Source organism: Neolamprologus multifasciatus, chromosome 17, assembly GCF_963576455.1.
Source record: "Neolamprologus multifasciatus chromosome 17, fNeoMul1.2, whole genome shotgun sequence".
NCBI lineage: Eukaryota > Metazoa > Chordata > Actinopteri > Cichliformes > Cichlidae > Neolamprologus > Neolamprologus multifasciatus.
This window is the reverse complement of record NC_140455.1, coordinates 26,092,727-26,111,895: the sequence shown is the minus strand read 5'-3', so window position 1 is coordinate 26,111,895 and position 19,169 is coordinate 26,092,727. Positions and strand designations below refer to the sequence as shown.

Here is a 19,169-nt window from a genome sequence, read left to right as displayed (position 1 = left end):
TACAGTACTGTGCAAAAATCTTGACCCCTCATTTTATTTAGCTTCCAAAAAATCAGACTTCCTTGTGATTTTTAAAGTGGTTTTGAGACAGGACTTGAGAGATGTACCTCATTCCTCACCCACCAGAAATGGTCTCCGTGAAAGGGTGGTTGTCAAATAGCTATTCTTAAAGAGGTTCAGGAGAGTGACTGTACAGCCATCTGTAAAACATGGTGGCGGCTCTGTCATAGATTGGGGCTAAATTTCAGCCAGTGGTAGAATGTATTTGATTGGTAATGGCTTAATTTTTCAGAATGACAATGATCCCAAGCACAATGCCAAAAGTGCACCTGGACAGAAAAAAACACAGTGGAAAATTAACAGTATGAGGTCAGACCTCAACATTATTGAAGTACTGTGGGATCATTTTGACAGAGAGCAAAACAAATGGCAGTCATCATCCAAAAAGAGCTTTGAATGTCCTTCAAGAAGCCTGGAGAACTATTCCTGAAGAGTAGCAAAAGAAATGGCAGCAAAGTTTGTCTCAGAAAGTTCAGACTATGGTGAAGAATAAAGGTGGTCAAACCAAATACTGACTCTAACTCTCATTAGAATTGAAAAAAAAAAACAACTCTATTTTTACCTTATATGTAGTATTTTCATGTGTTTTTGCACGTTTCAATAAATTGCTGGACCTATTTTTCCTTGCAAAATAAGAAAAAAAAAATCAAAGGTGACTCAAGGCTATTTGCACAGTCCTCTATGCTCCCAATATAAGGTAATAATGCTTTTCTGGACAGCATGTGAGAGATTTGCTAAAACAATTCAATATTAAACTGTAATCCAAGAGCAAAGATCTAATCCCCTGGCACTACATATTTGTAACATAAAACAAATCAAACCAGTATTTAAATGATTGGGATTCATAAATGAGTCCATGTAGTATAAGAAAGGGGATGGGAAATAGCCATTAAGGGTCAAGTTAAACATCTTAACTAAGATTTAGATAAATAATGTATCTTCAACACTCATTTGAGAAAAAAGTCATCTGTATTATGAGCATGATTTCAAATTCATTTAATGCAACTTTAGTTTAGCATTTTATGACACCAAAGTTCGTTAGCCCATATGGTCAGGTCAAGGAGAAAAGCCGAGGGAGTGCCAGGCTCGGCAGAAAAAAATAGGGTTCACTCTTGGCAGACTGTATGAAATTATGAATAAATAACCCAACATGCTGTTAGCCTGGAGATAAAACACACAACATTATCTTTCTACCCCACCCCCTGCAAAAATAATAAAAAATTAAATAAAAAAAATAATGCCAAAAACAGATGGCTGCGCCTTCCTGTATATTTCAGGCCTTTCCATCTCAGAGAACCATTGGCTCGTGCCTGAATTACTTGCACATGCAATACACAAGTGTGCTCTCACCTACAAATACACTAAATATCTTTCTCTCAAGCACACAGGCATGTTCTTTCATGGCCCTTCTCTTGTTTCCTGCCCAACAATTCTCCCATTCCCCCCCTCCCCCCAGTATCACCGCTCTCCAAAAACCCTCGCTAATAAATATTAATGCTGACTTCCATGTGGTGGGACAGGGCTTACTCACAACCAAATGATCCTCACACAGAATAATGAAGCCGCTGGGATCCAGGTGAGAGGACGGAGGGAGGCTTATGTAACTCAGTGCCATGTCAGGTAGGTTTCATCCATAATTTAACACTCAGAGAAGCAGATTGGAGATATAGAAGGAGACGTGAGGAATTAGCCCCATAACCTGGGAAAGACATGGAAATGGGGGAAGCAAATGTAATGAGAGAGCGAGCCCGCAAGAGATTTAGTGCAGCTCTGCAGCCAAGTTTTGGGTGTGTGATAAATGCGATCAAGTTGCGAATACATCATGCATATACCTGCTGAGAGCATCATACCATTACTACAAGCAAACTGCAGGATTTTTTGTTTATTCGCTGGTTCAGTAATATCGCTGTGGAGCAAAAGCCATTCCTTGTGTAGGAATGATCAATGTAAAAACATCAGCAAACAACTGTCCATCACAGGAGATCTCATAACTCACAAAATTCAAAGAATATTGGTTTGCCTTGTCTGCAAGTATCCCCTGTTGACACATATAAACAAGACAAATGGCTGTGACAGGCAATTTGACAGACACAGCAGTTGACAGCTTCACCTTTTTTGGAGCTCAATTTGCCACATGCAGTGCAGCCATATGGGCCAAACGATCAGTGAGGGACAAGAAACAACAAGGCTATTGATCTAGGTGACCTCTGAACTGTATATTTTGTCCTGGATGTGATCACCCTCTGCAGAGTGAGAAAGCTATGGTTAAGCTTATCAAACCTTTGGCTGAATAGCAAATGTGCTGTTGCCTCTTTTAAAGATTTATATTGATATTGTACTTGATGTCACATGACATCTAATGCAAAACAACTTCTATCTCCAAGTTTATAAATACACATATTCATAGAGTACTGTTTCCTCCAAATAATACTTTGCTTTCTTGAAATAATATGAGATTATATACAATGTAAATTAAGTTAAATTAAATTAAAGATTACTTAACTAATTAAACATAGACGGACGCTTATTTATTTGCATGGGTCTGCGAGGGTGTATATTTAAAGGACACTTGATATGCACGTACACGCCATAATTACCATGGAAATGTAGACATAAATATTCATAACACCCCTTCTGTCTGCATGCATACAGGTACCATTAAGTGGGTGGCTATGCATGCATAATGCATCTATATCCTTGTTTGTCTGCATGTGTTTGCCCTTGGATCAAACATTTTTGCCAGTAGAGAGCACATGCAGAGGTGAGTCGGGAGCCACAGTTGCAGCAGGGCCAAGGGCCAAGCTGGAGCCAGATTGATAAGAGGGCCCCTATAGAGCCCCCAGAGGGCCACTAATGGAGCTGTCATCATGCAACGTCCTTGCTGTGCAACAGCCTCCTCTGCTGTCACACAGATATCACTTATACATCACACACATGAACACGCAAACTGTTTACTGGTCTTGACGATTCAGCAGTTTGTCCTCAGCTGCAGTCAGTACTGGAGATCTTTCAAAGGCACAGCTGTGTCAGACAGCAAAAACACTGTCATCTCGGCAGGATGCGAGAGTACAGGGGCGTTTAAAGGCAAACATAGCTGTTTAAATTTTACATCATGCGTTCAGGGCTTTGACCTCAGAAATCTGAAAAGGTCATAAGAGACAGTACAACAAAGAGATTTGGTAAACCACAAAGCATTTTACAGGGTGTTACACATGTCACAACCAGTTTAAAAAAAAATTCTGTGACTGCCTTGTAGGGAAACATTTGAATTTTCCCTGTGATATAAGTCGTTGCTTCTGCAGGAGCAGTAGCAGTTTTGGAAATAAAGTGCAAAGACATTTTCTCTGTATTTCATGTAAACGTAAGCGTGGAGAGAATGGCTTAAACCCATCACTTATATAACTAACTTTTACTATGTGAAAGAGATCCAAAATCAAAAAAGGAGGTTGTTTGGTTTAACCTACAGCCTTACTGCTAAACATTAAATCCTTGCATCTTTTCAATGCCATGCAAAAGCCTGAGGATTTTATAGAAGGTCATTTTCACTACTTCAGCAACTTGTTTTAAATGTGAAGACAAAACTCTTTTCTAGTGATCGTGCAACTGCGTTTGTATCTGACCTTTCAAGTTTTATCAATCACAAAGGGGTCTGTTAATATTTTTCTCCTTATTTTGACTTTTTTTTTTTTTTATCATTGTGTCATATTAGTTAGAGAACGTCCAATAGTCCTAGAGGAGAAGAGATACGACTAACTAAAGTGAAACTGAGTCTAGGCAAAAAACAATCTGCATTAGCCTTTCCCGAGGAGAGGATCTACTGTTTCTCCATCAGCCAGTCTCTCTTTGGCTCATTCCTTTAGGTGTTACCAACCAGGCTCAGGAATGTCACTGACACTAATCTTAGCTTAAGAAAAGAGCATTTAGCAGTGGTATAAACTCTAAGGGAAGTTGGGGATATGTTAATGGCATGGGCAGCCCTGCAGGCTGGCAGGCAAGATATTCTGATTATTCAAATTAGTCTTAAATATCAGCGAATACCTACAGTACATAATAGACCATATCAAGATGTTTACAAAGTCATACTATGGTTGTGTATTTAGACTTTTCACATCAATGAATTTCATTCTCGCGTTAGGCTTGATAGCAGAAATGATGACTTTAAAAACATGCTGCAAATGCACACAGAAATATCATTTTTTTTTCTTGTTCAAAATACTGTTAATTGAACACTGACACCTTGCTAGCCCTGAGTTGGACCCCTTCGTCCACTCAAAATTGGCTTAATTCTTCAGAGGATCGACTGAATATGTTGGAAATATTCCTCTAATATTTTGGCCCATGTTAACATGCTAGCATCATGCAGTGTTGCAGATGATGGGAATCTCCCGTTCCACTACATCTGCTCTATAGTTTTGAGACCTGGTGATTGAGGAGGCCATTTGGGTACACTGAACTCTTGTTGTGTTCAAGAAATGAGTTTGAGATAATAATATACATGTATAGGCTACCTACTAAGCCTTCTTAGAGCCATAGCAGACCAGTGACCTTAAAGAGACTCTACAAGAGAGACCGTCTGAAGAAGAAAGCAATAGTTCCCACTTTGTTCATTGTATCGCTTCCAAACATTAGCTAGTAGCTGTCAAAAGATATTAGGCTAATGTCAAGAAACACTTTAAACAGCAGAAGTACATTATGTCCAACTTGGACATTTCTGCTCCACCTGCTCTGAAACATCTTAATAAAGCACATATCCATTCTTTACTTAGTTAAAATAGCAGATACTGACAGTCTGTAGCTATATGCTATGACCTGTAATTTGTATATGCATAACACTGATATCAATCAGTTGTGCAAGAGTCAAAGTTGCTTTTTTCTATTTATCTTGCATCATAACCTTCACAACAAGAATCAGTGAAGTTTCATCAAATCAAATGTTGTATGTAAAGGTCATTAAACACATAACAGGCTAAAAATAATCACTCTAGAAAACACGATAGCACCCAGTCTATTATCTGCAGTAACCGTGACCTGAAAAGAGGTGTGAACAATACTCAAAGAAAACATAGAACCAATAACAGGCTGTGGTTGCACCCAAAACACATAAAGTGAGTCAGTCCAAGGTTGACTGGGAGAAAGAGAGCAAAATTGGTATCCTGCAGATGCACTCCAAATGTCAGGTCTGGTAAGACGAAGTCAGGGCTGCCTTGACAGAGCAATATAATTGAACCCAATTTCATGACTCAACTAGATATATCTGCTCTTTTTCCTTCCGAGTGAGTGGAAGTATCTGCCACTGTCATTTTTAGAGGAGGGAGGAAATGAGCCATGGAAAAGATGGATTTGAAGATGGGATGGTGTGTGTGTGCGTGTGCGTGAGAGAGAGATAATGCATATTAGCATCAAAGAAAGCAACCGGCTCTGTAAATCTGTCTGTAGAATATGTATGACTCATGTGATCTATACATGAGCTATACTCTTAAAAAACGTAAATTTGTGAATGTGTCATAGCGAGTACAGAAAGCCTTTACGAGTGTCTCGTCATCCATGAAGCTCTGTCATCGCTGGCGTAAGGCTTGGGTGTCACCCGTCACTTTCCTTGTCATGTCAGCCATGATACTGCCAGTGCATCAATCACCAATCTCCAGGCTGCTTCTGGGTGCCAAGGCAACAGGGGAAGATGACACTGGAAGTAATGCATATCTCTCTTGAAAGTGCTGAAGGCTTGGTGAGCTTTTAAGCATTCAACACATACAAAAGAAGATCTACAAGAAGTTGTGCACACATCCAAGCACTAACACAATGGAATGTTTATGTGTCAGACACAGAAGAACAACAAGTAAACCTGGAAGCGAGTGGGCATGTGCTGACATTTGACTGACAGTTCAGTCATGAAACATCCAGGTGGATGCAGTACTGAAGAAAACATCTGGAATGGAGGTAGGTCAGACTATGAAGTATTGTTCAGGGCTATGACACCTTTAATAAAAGAAACCCACAAAGCCCTCAACTCTTCATGTGAAACAAAACAACTACTGCCTGTTGTCAGTCTTCTAACTGTCTGACCTCTTGCGGCTTCTTTTATTTCACAGTACAGACTGTAAAAAGACAGATGAGGTATTTATCACAGGCTCTTGGCAAAGCTGTATCTCTGTGTTGAAAAACAAACTGAAAGGGAAAGAAATATTAGGGGGGGAGGTAGAAGAAAAGGGGGATGCTGGGAATAAGACGGGAAGGAAGACCGTTAAAAAGAGGATGGCAGGAAGGAAAAAACGATGGAGAAAGCAGCATGGAAAAATCTGATAAGTGCAGGCGGTGTACGCTGGTGCTCTCCTCCTAGGGCTCGGAGAATAGCCGGCCTCCCACCTGGCTCCCATTGACTGACCAACAGGGAATCCCTTTTACAGTTGCTGCCTTGCTGGCTGTGGATATGGACTTGACACAACAGACCCGTGGGAGATTATTGGCTGCACTCCCCTTCAATAACCGCTACCCATCTCCCTCTAGCTCGTCTCCATCAATCAGCTCTGTTGTCCGAGTTTGTGGTTTTCCCTTGTTTGTTTGTTCTGGCCTCTCCTTCTTGCCTTCCATTTATGTTCTCCCTTTCTTTTCCCCCACATATTCTCTCTATCTTCACTAACACATTTCAAGCTCCCCTACCTGATTTTCTGTAGCTTCTCTTCCTTCTGAACCTTCTTTTCATCTCCCCTTGCAGCCTGAGCTTTCATACCCTATTCAATCTCTTCGTCTTCAGCCTCTTCTTTTCATCTCTCCATCACTGCATCTGCTGGTCCTATCCACAGAAAAAGAGTCTATAGAGCTAAGTACTTGCTGCTAGAGACAGTGGCCCTTAAAAGAACTGACCTGTTCATTCATTCATTCATTCATTTATTTATTCCCTGTTCCCTAAATTTAATAGAAAAGAGAGTAGAACATCATATTTTTTGTGACTACTTCAAACATGTACAGATATTCAAAGATAAATTGTGAATAGACTTCCTGCTACTCAGGATTTAGATGGCGCAGAAGCTGGAAATTTAGTTTTTATAGAATTATTATGCAGTTTTGGGCAAAATTATCAAGCCACAACATTTCATTTTAGTCATTTTCAGTCGAGTCCCTGCATCTAACCCTTGTTTAAGCCACTCAGCACTGACTTATGAATCATTTAGGCATATAAAAGGCAACAAACCCAAGGGATGAACCAGTGTCGAGTCTCAACATAACATAACTTAGCAAAATTATCTTTAGGCACTTTATTAAAAACTGTCTATCACAAATACGCCATTTGTTCCATCCATTCCATTTTATTGCACTAACAAGGTGATTCCTGATAACTTGGCATATCTTGACTACATGTGTAGTGCAAACAAAAAACATGGAGAAACTGAACAAGTGAAGGAAAAAAGAAAAAGGCCTAAAAACTATCACTGGGCCTAGACTCTGGCATAGGGTAATGTCTGGCAGCTGCAGCATATCAGTCTCCCTGAAAAGGGTAGGCATATACCATTAAAACAGCATAAGGATATCTAATAGTGAAATAATCTTAACATCATGACCTGTATTAACTGTTTCAGAGGTATGGCTACAAGTATACCATATTTTTCGCATTGTCAAAAACCCATTAAATCGTTTATGAAGTATGATCTTGTCAGTTGGACAGCTGTCTGTCACTGAGTGACCAAACAGCTGTCTTGGTCTGTTTGCCTGCACAAAGACAAGTCACACTACAGGCACTTTCAGTTGGCAGGTTCCTCTAACACTTGGAGGAAAACCCCTCTTATTGTTTGTCCAGACTGCAAGAACTAGGGATTATAAAAGTTATTAGATCTTTAATTTAGGGGCCTTCTTTTAGTTACTAATTCAGGGTAGGTGCACAAGAGACATGAGAGAAACCTATGAGCTGGGTAAGTAAACAGTGGATGCCCCAAATGTAAGCATATACTATTATTCCACTGGCAACTGGCAATAAAAGATATCAGTGTAAACATCAGCTATGTAAGCAGCAGCGTGTAAGCTGAAGTAGAAACAAAACAGAAAAGGGATCATCGGTGAAGTCCGGTTGAGCCTGTATGTGACAGTTCTAGAGGAAACTCCCCAGTGGGCAGTTACCCTCAGGCGGTCCCTAGAACTCTTTGGTCTAAAACCACATTATTATATAACATAATCACATAACATAATCGCTGCTTTAAAGGTTTACTTGTCTGAACCCTCCCTTTTCCAAGCATCACCTTCCCCAAAAGCCCCAGGCAGTCAATATCAATATTCAGCTACAAACTGTGCTGCACACAGCATTGAATTCCAAAAAAAAAGTAAATAAAACAGCATGCGAGACCAAATCATGCTCATTCAATGAAGTGAAACTAGGACAGATAGATCCCCACTTTATTTATTTATTTATTTTCCTGCAGTTTAATATATTTTACTGCGCCTGGTATAAAACTGCCGAGCTACTCTCCATCACTTGCAAATACAAGATTGAATTTTGGGGGAGAAAAGGGGGAAGGGGGAGAGAGATAGAGAGAAAGATTGAGAGGTACAGAGAAAGAGCAGACAGTAGGTGGTGGTGGGTGAAACCAGTAAATCTGTGCGTGTAAGCGTACTGGCACAGGAAATGTCTGATTTCTTTTCATACGCCCGCCCTCCCCCCCCCTGCACATTTCTTAAGGGAATTGATATGTGAGGACAGACAGACTGAAAGAAAAGAGACCGAAAATGAAATAAGGAAACATTCAATCTGACAATATGAAGCCCATACTGCTGATATTCAATATTTCTTTAATGCTTTTAAAGTATTATCTTCAATCCCATTTCAAAGGCCCATCACAGAGACACAGAGGGCCAGTTTTTTCCTCACTCGCATTTCCCTTTACCTCTCCCTTTTTCTCCCTCTGCCCTCCTCTCTCTTTTTTCTGTCCGCTCTCTTTTTTACATTGCCAGATCACACGGTTCTACATGTGATGTAATGAACCAGTCGGTACCAAAAACATCGAGCCAGGAATGTGTTTGGTGATCTGCCGAACCCACAGTAACATCCTTTCACTGTTTTGTTTTTTTTTGTAGCAGTGCCCTTATAGGTAGCAGAAATGAGATCTTATCCAGCCTGTAATAAGGACTGACCAATCAAAGGCATAAAACACCAGGTGCACATAATTACTCACACATATACAGTGACATATGTGTGTTTTCTTCTTTCAGTTTTTGACTAACTAGAATAAAACATCTACCAAAAAGACAAACTCTTAAAAGTAGTCCAACAGAGGACATGTTGTACCTAAGACCAAATCCATACGTAAAGAGAATTTTAAAACACATCTAAATTCGAAAACATATAATAATAGCTATTATTTCTGTCTCTAGTAATTTGTATTTGGTGGTACGGCTCTTTTCTAGGATCAGCTTTCCATATGTGGAAAGCTGTGAGAGCAGCAGAGCAGCAAAACCTGAGCACAGAATAAATCAGTCATCAATAACACCAGCTTTAATAACAATTAACTGACAAAATAAGGTGTGACAAAAAAGTGGCTTGCAAAGTGGCTTGCATGTACAGCTTAAGTAGGCAGCCTAGCTGATATGGGCTGGCAGTAAGATCAGCTGCTCTGTCAGGACTGCGACTGCCAGGGGTGTCCAAACTCCGGCCCGCCCGCAAGTCATTTTATAAATAGAATAGAATATGGCCCGCACTTCAACTTTTGCTTGAGTGTATTGCACTACTTAGTTTTAACACCAGGGGGAGCTGCTGTTGATCAAGGCAGTTGCTCCACCAAAAAGGACAATCACAGAAGAAATTCACCCCCAAGTTACTAAACATGGCAGAACCAAAGAAGCGAAAGGTAGAAAGTGAGTGCAGAAAATTTTAGACAGGTGGGAGAGTGAATATTTCGTCAAAGAATTCAAGGGGACGTGTATCTGTTTGATCTGCACTGAAACTGTGGCAATTATGAAAGAGTATAATGTACCACGTCATTATGAAACCAAACATCAGGCCTATGCATCTTATACTGGTGCTGAGCCAGAGCAGAAATTAAAGCAAATGGTAGCTATCCTGCAGGGTAAGCATTGTCCAGGAAAAGGCTACAATAGCCAGCCATGAGGTCGCCCAACTCATCGCAAGACATGACAAGCCTTTTTCAGATGGAGACCTCATAAAACACGGCCTCGTTAAAGTCACCGAAATAATGTGCCCGGAAAAAGTGCAGGACTTCAACAACGTCAGCGTGTCCAGAAATCCAGTTGTGCGACGCATTGAAAACTCGTAGGCCAACGTTAAACTGCAACTGTCTGATAAAGCTGTGCTTTTGATTTTTACTCCATCGCATGTAATGAGAGCACCGATGCCGCAGACACCGCACAGCTGCTAATTTTTTTTTGCGGGGAGTGGACGAGAGCACGAGCGCTTTAGGTGAGTATATTCCACAGTACCCGTGTGTTAATAAGCATGCACGTGCAGGTACACATGCTTCAAATATCAATAATGCGCATCAATTATGTCACTACCCTGCTTTTGCGCACCACTTTCTTTATATGCACAGCGCACGCACACGTAGTCAGCTGATCTCATCTGATGCAGATCTGCTCCTTGATCAAGTGACATTTGTCTGGATTTTTGCCACGAGTGGCGATCAGCATCGCAGCTGGATGGCTCGATTTACATACCCAGCGCAGCTGATACTCACCAGAATAATTTACCAAAATTATTAAGTCCAGTTCAGTCTGTTAATGTTGATAATCGTTTCAAACGGACGTTAATAGATGTTTTGCTAAGCCTAATAACTTAAATAATAAACTTGAAATGTACCCGTCCCATTTTCCCCTTTATTGTTTTTTCTCTGTACTGTAAATCTTCTGTCTAAGAAGAAATCTACTGCTGTTCTGAGAATGAGCTACCAAAGCTTTTTCTGAATAAATCAATAAAGATCCATTTATGGAAAGCTGTGATGAAGGCAGTTTTGTCTTTAATTATATTCAACAATATAACACATTTGACCACTTTTAAGTGATTTTTATAACTTTAATACAGTAAAGTTAAGGTTATATACCTAATTTCTAGTAAGTGGCCCAGCCCCTCCTATATTTTTATGTATGTGGCCCTCAGTGAAAAAAGTTTGGACACCCCTGGCGACTGCGTTTGACTTTTTAGGTGATTTCATTTAAGTTGGATTCACTTTTATTAATCAAAAAAGTAAAACTGATAAATTCTGAATTAAACTGAGTTAAATTATATTGATTTGTACTGCAGTACATTAGTCTCTGAAGGATTTTTGCATTTGCAGTTCAATTTGTATTTACAGCAATGTTTCAATCAATGGTGTAAATGCGTACTGCAGAAGTAGAGGAGAGGTAGATTGAAATACCAGTGTAGTGGCTTGCCTCATCTGCTTTGCTGCCACAATGGGTCTCAGTTTTTAGACTTACAAATGAAGCATGCCAAATCACACCAGTCTCAATTTCTGAAGTCTCAACTCCTTCCAGTTTATTTCTGTTTCTTTAATAAACAAAAACATGGAGCAAACACTTCCCACATGCTTGCTAAAGTAAACTCTAGCTCTCCACTTCAATTTTTTTCAGCAGGTGATCATCTAATAAATAAAAACAATCCAACAGAAAAAGGAAAGAGGAAGAGTGTCTGTCAAGTCTGCGATGTAACTTTTAAGGTCCTTCTCATTGGAAATATATTCCCACACAACTAAACTGCATTCTGAGTTAAAAACAGTGGTGGAGACTATGACACCACCATAATTATTGCAATGAACTTGAGATCTCATTGCTTTTGAAATGGACAAATGCTGTCTTTAAATTTACTTTGGTGCATTAAGATGATGCTAAAAGAGGCAATAACACAAAATCAGTCTAATATCAGCTTGCTATCAAGTTGGCAATTAGATACATTCTGTTTGTGATGATATGGCAATTACCTAAGATAAAGCAGCGAAAATTGGAAATCTGTTGCCATTTACATACACAGAACTTCACATTAATGACTTACATTCTCAGTCCAAACACAACCTTATATTATTTGAATTTCAGAAATTCTTCCACAAATAGTGACATAGTCGCTGCAGGATGGAAATTTAATTGTGAAATGACATAAGAACTTGGCAACCAGAAGGCAACTACTTGACAACTGGCTGAGTTGAGTCCCTTAAGATTTTTGGCACAGGAAATAATTAGGAAACTTACTCAGTAGTCAAAAGTTTGAGTATAAGTTTTGGGTCCGTTGACAATGTTTTTTAAAAAATTTTTCTGCAAAAGAGTAAAGAATTATCAGCACAAACCATATCAAAGCTTGTCTGAAGATGAATACAAATATTTAATTACAGCATACTAAAAACCATTGATCATACTGTGTCTAGTCTCTCTAGCTCTAGCACAAGTACCACAGAATTTTTAAACAGCTTGTCTTTGGAAGGTAAAACAACTGTAATCATTAAGGAAAAATATAAACTTTAATATATCTAAGGCAGAAAAAGACCAGTCAACGTTCATACAAATTACATATATTATTAGCATTAAGAATTTATATGTTACATTAGGCTTGGCAAAGTATATAAGTAATGAAAAACCCAATAAGAGTAAGTCATGACAGGTGAACAGAGGTAAAGGTTGTGGGCTATGCATGTGTTTCCGACTTCTGCATCTGTGGAGTCTGCACCACATCTCATCAGTATTCCGAATGAGTGTGTCCTGTTTCCATCAGACGCCTCATCCCCACCCCAAGCTCCCATTTCAATGATGCAAAGCATGTCTGTGTCCATGCACAGGAAAGTGCGCACGCATGGTGCATTACTTAAAAGTCAGCCTTGAGAGTAGTGAGGAAACTGCAATACAAACTCAAAACAATGAGGAAGCAAAAATAGCTTTAATTTGCACCGGAAACACTATTAAACGCATTTATTAAAGCTGTTGTTTTCCTTTTGTTTTCTTTAACATATTATGTTATGTTTTAAAAATGCAGCATGGCGAGAAAACCTGCAGATCATTGATTATAAATCTGTAACTGTAAGATTCAGCATGAGGATTATAAAACGCAAACTCTAGTATGGTTTCCTGGAGTTTGTTGGGGAACTTTTTAAAAGGCATTGCACACAGAAATGTTCTATACATATGCTAATAACCCGTGCAAGGTAGAAAACAGCTGAGCTCAGCTTCAGAACTGGAAACAGCGATCGTCCAAAAAAGTATTATAAACTTAAACCAGTTATTTGCAAAACTGCTGCCTTCTTTTAAAGTAAGAGAATATCTGCATCAACAGTACCCAGATAAAGGTTAACATAACTACTCTGGTTGTATCTGATAATGTGGGACTGGGAAATGTAGAGACTTGCTCTTGCAAATTAACCCTTAAACCCATGTACCATCACACTTTTTAAAAAGTAACTAAATAATCAATGTTAACAACTTCAGCCACTTAACAACCGAGAGCAATGCATATTTAATGTCTCCCATTAACAGGGTCTACAATGACATGACCGAAAAGAGGCCCGTCACACAGAGAACAGGGCTGTGTAATTAGAATCGATAATTCATTTTCCCCTTTTCTGCCACTGTTCCATTCAAACAAACCTTTACACGCTATCGAGAGAGCTTCGAAACCTCTTCAGGGTCACAGTAATTGGACTGGGATTTTTTTTTATCTCGTTCCTCACGTTGCACCTGACTAAAATCTCATCAGCTAAATGCAGAGGAGCACATTCTTCATGGTGTAATTGTCTGCGACAAGCATGTGAATTTTTTGCTGCTCTTTTCCAGGCGCTTGCATTGTTCTTTTTGGTTGGTTAATTTGGGGTACAGCAAGAACTTTTGGTCACTGAGTGCATGGGTGCTAGACAATAAGGGTGTCATGCTATTTATCCCCCTGGCAATAATGGAGCCTATTAGAGGTCTAAAGCTAAAAGCTCACAGTCAGTAAGTGGATGAGGAGCAGAGCTTGGATTTCCATGTGTACTCGCTGGAATAATTATAGAAGTTTTTAAGTGTCTTCACTTCAGTGGTGGATTTAATCACTGTCAAACAAGAAGCCACCCATTGTGCGAATCTATTTATTCCAAGTCTTGATGTCTCCTCTATCTGTGCATTTGAGTGGATGTAATTACATCCCGCTGTTAATATAAATGGACTTTAATTGCTCATATTCAGATTCATTTTCAGTCCCCTCAAATTTCCTCAAATGTACATGTTCATGTACATACATCATCACTGCAGCATGGCCATGCATATTGATGATCACCATTACTGTCATTCATGCACACTCATCACCTTAATTTTGACTAAAAACATCATCATCATTGATCAGTACTGGTATGACCATAATCACTGTCATCATCACCACTGTCACCATCTCTGCTGCTGTCAAGAAAAGAACTCGCATCACTTTAAACCTGTGAAGCGAATCACAGTCAGTGTCAAGCAGGAGATTGCTCTGGGACATTTTAAAGATCGCAGCCAGCTAAACATGTCTGAGCTACAGCACAGGCATGCTACAGCTGCACATTTCAACATGTGGGTGTCACCCACAGAGAGATACATAATGGTGGTTGTGACTAGCTTCTCTGTCATACTGCCATTCCCATCTCTCTGGCTGGGATTTAATGTGACACTTATAGCTATTGCATGGCTTAGCCCCCAGATAGCAGGAAACCACGCCTGAATGGAAATGAGATTGTCATCTGTCAGCTACACCCATCAAACCACTGGAATACTGACAAAGAGAGTGGAAAAAAGATTGAGAGAGATACTGGGTGATGGGGAGGAAGAGGAGGAACCCTGTAGATGGCTCTTATATTTGCTCCTCATCACAGAAGCTCTTATCTGAAGACAGCAAGGCTAGCATGACTCAGATGGTACAGAATACAAATGTGGACGGACACGAATTATTGGTCTATGTCACAAAGGTCTTTCACCCAGCGAGATTTTTCATCTGAATTACATGATATCAAGACTGATGGTGCATTCAGAACAAAAAAGTAGCACATTTCCAAAGCCGGGACTTTTGAGTATCACTTGTTAAATGAGAAGTGGACAGAGGAACCGCTCGAAACACAACAGCAGCCCATATTGTGATATAGTGATTCTGACACCTGCATCAATTTTTGCTATTTCCTGATGTGTTCCTAAGATATATACGTATTTTGACAGTGAGACATTTTTCTTCTTTATATTGCTTCGGCTTTACACCAGCAGAATGGATTTGAAGTCACTGCTCATTTTCAGCTTTGGAGATGCTCGGGGATGTGAACATCCATCCTGGATGAAAATGATTCAAAATAAATACCTAAGCAAGTTTTTGAAGGTCAAAGAAATTAATATTGTTGACCAAAAATGTCATTCTCTTTACTGTAATTCAGCTGGGCATGTGTTTCATTTACTAAAATCTAGATTCAAGATAAAAGCTGATCTAGGAGAGCTTCTCAAAGCAAAAATACTAATTATCTGCTGATCTCCAGGGGTTGGAGACTACAGCCAGTTAATGACCACTAAAGATTTGCAACCACTTATTATTTATCACTAGTACATGTCTATGCTGAAGTACTGTTTGACTTTTCGTGACGTGGGTAGTGGAATTAAATGATACAGTGCTTTTTAAGGTGCTGTGGGTGAATAAACACAAAAAAGGGTCATTGTGGCAGGGTGTGGTTTGTGGCTCAGCTGGGCAGCAGGTTCAGGGTGTGGTGTCAAGGGAGGCTGACCCACAAGTCTGACTGCCATCATCTAATCATGCCTTTCATTTTGAGTAGGGCACCGGGACCTAATGGGGTGCTGTGTGTGCTATGTGCACTAAGCTGGAGACATGAACTGAAAAACTGCACAACCAAAAAGGTGGAGATTAAAATTAAATGTGAAATAAATTGAGACTATGCTTTTTAATGTGTTTAGATGCATGAAGGCAAAAAACAGGTCATTTTACCCTGTTGCCAGGTGGTTGCCAAGCAGCCTAATGGCGTCATAATATCTCATGCTTAAGTGAGGTTTTGGGGGATATAAATTAGAAATCACTGGTGTGAAATAAAAATGATACAATGCTTATTTAAGGTGTTTTATCTGAATAAATGCGAGGTGGCTGCTAGACAAAATGATGTTGCCACAATATCTAGATGCAAACCTTCAAGTGCGTAAGTTGCACTTTCTAATACAGCAATAAAGCCTCTTTTTCCATTTCCATTAGGACCTGTTTGGCTTACTCAACTTGACTTTATTCAGTTTTACATTACAACTGAGTGCAACCTCAATGTGTTTGGGGTCGTTACAGCAAATGCTCAAAAGCCTGTGACATCATTTATTTATTAAGGGACACAAAGACAAAACAACAATGGAGGACGCTGAGGTGATGGTAATACCTTCTGCTTGAAGTATGGTGAAGTATTTCCTCATGGCAGTTTTGATTTTTGTGACGGAGTAGCTCTCATGACTCACTGAATGATGCCACTGATTGGCCAATCAGTGCCATGCAGTCTGTAGATGTCGCATTTTTGTTAACTACTCAGCTGTAGGTACTAAAAAAATACCTGGTTCCACGTACTACCACTTAATGGATAAACATAAAAACCTTGTCAAGTAGAGTTGAGCCGAGCCAAATAGGTACTAGTGGAAAAGGGCTATAAGATGACTTTGACCTCACCTCAATGGGCTGTGACCTTCTTCACATCAGGCATTGTATATTTATATCATCGCATAGCATAGCATCTTTATTTATAATGCACTTTACATCCAACAATGTTGACCAAAGTGCTACAAATATAAAACAGAGAGGAAACAGTTTAAATTACATATAAAATATCTTAAAATTAAAAATAATATAATTAATAAGAAAACATATTAAGAGACATCAACAAGTCCTGCTGTGCTAAAAGCCAAGGTAAATAAATATGTTTTAAGACGTGATTTAAAAACAGATAAGGAAGGTGCCTGTCTAACATGTAAAGGCAACTCATTCCACAATTTTGGTGCTGCCACAGCAAATGCCCGATCCCCTCTGAGCTTACGATTAGTCCTGGGCACACTCAGGAGGAGCTGGTCTGCCGACCTGAGGGACCGGGAAGGTATGTATGGATGAAGAAGCTCAGAGAGGTACAGAGGGGCAGCATTGGACAAACATTTAAAAACAAATAAAAGCAGCTTAAAATGTATCCTAAAATGCACGGGCAGCCAATGAAGTGAATAAAAAACTGGGGTGATATGCTCGTATCTACGAGTGCCAGTTAAAAGGCGTGCAGCAGCATTCTGGACTAATTGCAGTCGAAAAATAGAAGATCGACTCACCCCAAAATAAAGAGAATTACAGTAATCCAGCCGAACGGTTACAAAAGCGTGGATTACTGTTTCAAATTGCTGTCTCGTAATAAAGTGCTTAATTTTGGCCAGTTGCTTCAGATGAAAGAAACTAGACCTTACAACCAACCCGATCTGGCTTTCAAGCTTAAGCTCAGGATCCATTTTAAAACCCTGATTAACAATCTCTGGTTTACAGAATGATTTCAGGAATTGCAAATCAACACACGGAACAGCAGTGGAGGCAGGTCTGAACACCATTACTTCAGTTTTAGAATCATTAAAACAAAGAAAGTTTAGCGCCAACCACGACTTGACGTCCTCCAGACATGTTTGTAAACGATTTACAGATGACCCATCTTTCTTTTTAAGAGGAACATAAATCTGGCAGTCATCTGCATAACAGTGAAACGAGAGTCTGTGCTTTCTAAGAATTGAGCCCAATGGAAGTAAATAAAGTGAAAACAGGATAGGGCCCAGAATGGAACCCTGTGGTACTCCATGAGACAACGGAGCACGGGAGGACTCACAGTTTCCTAAGCGAACTGAAAAGGTTTGATTTGTTAAATAAGACCTGAACCATTTCAGAGCCACGCCTGTTATACCGACACACTGCTCCAAACGCGAGATTAAAATTTCATGGTCTACAGTGTCAAATGCAGCAGTTAAATCGAGTAAAATAAGAATGACACTTTTACCAGAATCACATGATAAAAATATATCATTAAAAATTCTTAAAAGTGCTGATTCAGTGCTATGCATTGCTTTAAAACCAGATTGAAAAATCTCCTGAACATTTTGTGCATTCAAGTATGAGATCAATTGATCATATACAATTTTTTCCAAGACTAGATAAAAAGGGCAGCTTAGATATTGGTCTAAAGTTTTCAACAGCGTTTGTATCTAGCCCAGGTTTCTTAAGAAGTGGTTGCACAATTGCATCTTTGAAATTCTTTGGAACCATACCTGAAGTAAGGCTGCTATTTAAAATGGTTAAAATGGTTGGACCTATGGTAGAAAAAACTTCTTTCAGAAAAAGGGGAGGGATAGGATCATAAGGTGAGCCTACAGGCTTTAAATGATCCACCACCTCCTGTAGCTGAGCAAGAGTAACCGACTCAAACTGTTGAAAGACAGCTGAGCAAATTGGAAGATCAGAGGGGTCAGATGTGGGCAAAATAATCCGCGCCCTAGCCGAGGCTACCTTGTTTATAAAGAAGTGCAGAAACTTTTCACACATTTCAAGTGAAGGCTCAAAACTAGGAACAGAGGGAGGGCTTAAAATAGTCTCAATTGACTTAAACAATATATGTGGTTTCTGATAATTCACCATAATAATGTTTGCAAAGTGTTTCCGCTTTGCTTCTTTTATTGTAAGCTGATATAAGGCCCAGCACTCTCTTAAACTTTGTAAAGAGACCTGTAAGTTATCTTTTTTCCATCTCTGCTCAGCCCTACGACATTCACGCCTCGCAGCACGGGTTTCATCGCTCAACCAGGGTTCAAACTTAGTCTTAGGATGCTTAATTTTTAGAGGGGCAACAATATCCAAGACAGTCTGAAAAAGTGGTATGAAACCAAAAACTGAGTTCCTCTACGTATTGGAGCGTCTCAGGAATGGAGAACTGATTATAGTAGGTGGAGAACCGTGCAGCCGTGGAAGAATTTAACAAACGAGATGTCTTTGCAGGGACATGCCCCCTGAATTCATTTCTAGATAAAGAGATGTCAAACAGAACCGGCATATGATCAGAGAAAACAGGATCGGAGACTTTCAGATTAAAAACAGGCAATGAGCGCGCTAAAACCAGATCGAGAGTGTGGCCACACTGTTGCGTGGGTGCAGA

The 19,169-nt window shown here is 39.7% G+C and overlaps 1 long non-coding RNA gene across 1 annotated transcript in view; it reads right to left on the bottom strand.

The window, feature by feature from the left end:
• Window positions 1-615: 615 nt before the first annotated feature.
• LOC146499508 (uncharacterized) overlaps window positions 616-19,169 on the bottom strand; it is a 40,013-nt gene continuing 21,459 nt past the window's right edge. The window contains exon 3 of the long non-coding RNA XR_014870135.1: window positions 616-1,759. This is a non-coding gene — a long non-coding RNA (uncharacterized LOC146499508). The remainder of the gene's footprint in view (window positions 1,760-19,169) is intronic.